Here is a 4,839-nt window from a genome sequence, read left to right as displayed (position 1 = left end):
CTTTCCCCTCCTTGATGTTTAAACCTTCCAGACACTTATATTTGGTTCTCCAGTCCTACTCACTCTTAGCCATATGGTCAAAATCACATACATTTTGCGCTTGTAATCTTCTGGGTAAACCAACCCCTTTGCCCAGTTCACAAGGACAAGGCATTGGAGGCAGAACACTTGGGCACGGAATGCCCCAAACAAAACCCATGATAAAGAGAGCTGTTAGCTTCAGGGAGGGCTATTGGCTGCCCCAAGCTATACAGATTCCCCCTCCCATACAAGGAATATAAATGTGCTTTAAGCAGCCACACGGAATAACCAGCAATGCTTGATTTCCTGTCCTTAAAGTATAGACGTCACAGGTGTTGTTAGTTTAGGCAGCTGGCCACTAGAGGGCAGCACCAAGTGCAAAGAACCCAGGGCCCGTTGGCCATAAGATGGGTCACCGAGCCCCTGACAATGGAGGAATAAAATGCTCTGCCGCTCAGGAGGAGTGGGGTGATCCAGAGGGGGAGGGGCGCATTTATTGCCACGGTCAGTCCTGGCTGCCCACCAGGGCAGCAGATGGTGAGCGCTGTGCGGCTCCGAGGCAGCCTCAACCAATGGGGGAGTCTTTTCATTGACTTCAGCAGGAATTGTATTGGGGCCTAGTGAGCAGAGAACATCAATTAGTGGGATGGTTCCGTCCATATGGCCTCTCAGCCATTTGTCACTTCCCAGACCAAGCACAGGGGCAGTGCCAATCAGGTTAAAACCCACAGAAAGCGAACCAAAGTCCCTCAACTTTCAGAAAGGTTCAAGGCAGATTTGGAGTTTTATGGCGAAGTTTAGGCTCCGATGTCTGGGTGACGCAGGAACCAGAAAGAGCACAGCTTGACTCTGATTCCGGGCAAGGTTTGCAGGGCGGCTAGTTAGGAAAACCATCTTCTGGTTGGTAAGCCGATCAGATCTGATGTGGAATGATTCCACCATGAGAAACACAGGGCCATTTTTAGGGTCAGTTTCCAGAGCCGAATCACATTGAAACTGTCTTCAGACCTAATCCAAGGTGTTAATAGTAACTGAGATGAGAAATACTTAGCTCGATGGTATCCCTTTACGATCAGCATAACTTCATTGAAGTTAGTGGAGCTGCTACATCAATTGACACCAGTGAGGATCTGACTGTTCTCCAGTGATGCTGGTAGTTTATTTTTTGGTTTCACTCAGTATGGGCAGTGAAAACAGACTATTCGGCGGCACCGTTTCTAGTCGCTTTCACTTCCTGTTGATTGTCCTAGGCCAATACTGTCGCTTTTGGGTTTCCAACACTTCTTCACACAATGCACAGTCAACCTGTGGAACTCCTTGCCAGAGGATGTTGTGAAGGCCAAGACTATAACAGGGTTCAAAAAAGAACTAGATAAATTCATGGAGGGTAGGTCCATCAATGGCTATTAGCCAGGGATAGTGTCCCTAGCCTCTCTTTGCCAGAAGCTGGGAATGGACAACAGCAGATGGATCACTTGGTGATTACCTGTTCTGTTCATTCCCTCTGAAGCACCTGGCATTGGCCACTGTCAAAAGACAGGATACTGGGCTAGATTGGCCTTTGGTCTGACCCAGGATGGCCGTTCTTCTGTTCCATTTTCAGTTAATTTTTAAAGAAAAAACAAGTCACTAACAGGATTCTGCTCCTTTTAGGTTTGCAAAACCCTAATGAATGCAAAACCTACATAGATATTGGTCCTAACATGAGTTGATCTTAGTGCATGCAATACCCGGAGTTTTGCCATGCAATGGCACCAGGATTTCACGCTTCAGTTGAAACCAGAACAAAAGAACTAGTTCAATCCCGTCTGGCTATCAGCCCCATATTCCAAAGCGATGAACCGCAGTGTCTCGTCGGTGACTGGGCATAGATAGCCTTTGAGTTGCAGTTATCTCATTAGAAACCTACATGTTTTGGCAAGTCAAAGCGTTCTCTGCCGTGTCCCATCAAATCTAAATCGTCTGGCTGACATGTGTCCTCCAGGGGAGAGCCCACAGACGGGGGAGAAAGGGACCCTAAAATCTTGGCAGGTGAGAGCCATCGGAGCTGACTGCTCATGCTCCCATCAGGAGAGGGATTTGGAGCCCAGAGTAAGAGGCAAGAGACATGACCTGCAAACTCTGTGACTCCATGAGATCCATATAGAAGTCAGGGCCCAGCAGTATGACTCACCGTTCCTTCTGCACTACTTCAGAAGTGGGCAGCACTCCTCCTCAGGGCCGTACTGTCGCTGGCTGTCCCGCTGCTCTAAAGTACCTTTCCCCTGCCCTCCAGAAGCTGCTCGGGCCAGCGTTAACTCCAGCCTTGATTTCCACTCACCGATCTATTGGGAGTTGAAGAGCGTGGATGTTCCTTCCCTCACGCACCTCTCTTCCTTCAGCTCCCTCCGTCAGACATGCTCCCCTCATGATGCGTGGGACTTTTAGCCACCATCCGTCTGCATCTGACTTGAATGGTGTACACCTCGGGGCAGTGACAACACATGTTTGCACAGGGCCAAGCTAGAAAAATAATAGTGAGAGTTGCAGTGCCGTGGAGAAGGAAGCCCTCAATCAATCAAGCCCACCCTCAACCAGTGGGGGACTGGTTCCCCGCAGTGTATTGTCCAGGCCATTTTTAAGTGATGCAAACAATGAAAGCAGTGACCAGTTCCCTTCTGTCAGCCTCACAGATCTAAGCATTTAGTGTAGATTTTCTTTTGCTTAATTTCATCCCATAGGCCCTAGAGCGGTGATACTCGCTCAGAACCCCCTAACCCCGCCCCTCAGCCCCTCCCTAGTGTTACTTTAGGCAGCTAGCACATCCCAGAATAGTCAGAGATTCTAAGGGCAGAAGGGATGGTTGTGATCAGTCTGACCTCCTGCATAACACGGGCCATAGGATGTCCCTGAATTAATTTCTGTTTGAGCAGAGCCTACAGTACAGTCTTGATCCAAAAATTGCCAGTGGTGGAGAATCTACCAGTACCCCTGGTAAATTGTTCCAGTGGTTACTTACCCTCCTGTTAAAAACTCATACCTTATTTCTAGACTTTCTGCTTCCAGCCATTGGATCTTGTTATATCTTTGTCTGCTAGATTGTGGAGCCCAGGATCAAAGTTGACTAGATGACCTCCTGAGGTCTCTTCCCACCCTAATATTCCACGATTCTATGATTCTAAGTTCTGTTCGCCAAGCAGGTACTTATGAACTGGGATCAAGTCACCCCTTAACCGTCTCTTGGTTAAGCTAAATAGATTGAGCTCCCGGAGTCTCTCACTGGAAGGCCGGTTTTCTCATCCTTAGATGATTCCCTGAACCCTCTCCAATTTATCAACATCCTTCTTGAATTATGTCCACCAAAACTGGACATGGTATTTCAGCGGCGGTCGCACCCGTGCCAAGAGGTATAATAGGCTTCCTACTCGAGAGTGCCCCATGTATGTATCCAAGGATGGCATTCGCTCTTTTGGTCCCTGATTATCCTCCATGACTCCCCAGAGGTCAGAGTCGCTGCATCCCAGCAGAGTCCCAGGTTTTGAGTGCAGCTGTGCACCGCTTTAACCCGGCTCCACTTGCTGCCTTGGAGTGTCACTGTCCAGCATTAAACTACTGCCGTGCTCCACTCCAGAGGGGGCGAAGTGATCGCTGGCGGTTAAAAGACGTAGGGACCTTTGGGGATGACAGGCGCGGGGGAGTTGCAAGGCGTTGCCCTAGCGCTCGTGCGTCGGGCTCGGTACTGAAGTTCCAGCGTTGGGCTCGGTACTGAAGTTCTTCGTCTGAAGTCAATCAGTGGGACTTGTGCTTGAAAGAAGAGATCAAGACTGGCGCTGTGGTGGCGTGGTCACCGTGCCACCCGGCGAGCCTATGGGCTTGAATCTCCATAGCCCTGCACCCTGTGCAGGTATTAACACCCGTGCACAGTGGGTGTAGAAGGCTACCATGGTCGTCTCTCTTGCACAGGTGCCGATGGCCGCACAAGGCTCTCAGCAGAGGAGAATCAGGCCATGAGGTTTTGTTTGTAGGAGGGGCGGGGGGGAGGGGGTGTTTCGCTGCCTGTGTAGAACCATGAATGCTCCATCCTTTTCCGAGCCTTGACACGCTTATTGCAACCAAAGGAGAGCCAGCGACACTGCTGGGTTTCGCGGACGCTGCCGGTGGCCAAGGAAGGGGGATGGGGGCAGTAAGAGGAGTGGGAGGGAAGCTGCCTTCACTGACACCCAAGAAGGTGGTGAGTCCATATTTCCTGCCCACCCCGAACCCCATAAACTGTAAGGAGCATAGTGGGGCCATTCACAGTTGCACACAGTGCAGCTTATGTCTGAGGACGGGACGCCAGAGCCGGCGATCCCGCTGAACTGCGAACTATTAAGCAGTCAACGATCCAGTTTATGGGAGCGGGTGCAGGGGCCACAGAGCTGGTGTGGAGGCCCCAAGTGCCAAACGATCAGTCTGCACCGTTGAACGGTAACGACTGAAGCAGGTGTTTGTGGCTCTGGATCCGGTGGAAATAGGCTGTGCTGATTTTTTGATTTTTTTTTTTTTATGGTTGTATCCTGAATCTCTCTTTGTCAGCTGAGACTATAATAAACACATACGTGCGTGCGCACACACACGTTCCATCTGTCCCATGTTCTGATACACACACACACACACACACACACACACACACGTTCCATCTGTCCCATGTTCTGACACACACACACACACACACGTTCCATCTGTCCCATGTTCTGACACACACACACACACACACGTTCCATCTGTCCCATGTTCTGACACACACACACACACACACGTTCCATCTGTCCCATGTTCTGACACACACACACACACACA

This window comes from Terrapene carolina, unplaced genomic scaffold, assembly GCF_002925995.2.
Source record: "Terrapene carolina triunguis isolate 2854851 unplaced genomic scaffold, T_m_triunguis-2.0 Scaffold194, whole genome shotgun sequence".
Classification (NCBI taxonomy): Eukaryota; Metazoa; Chordata; order Testudines; family Emydidae; genus Terrapene; species Terrapene triunguis.
This window is presented reverse-complemented; position numbering follows the sequence as displayed.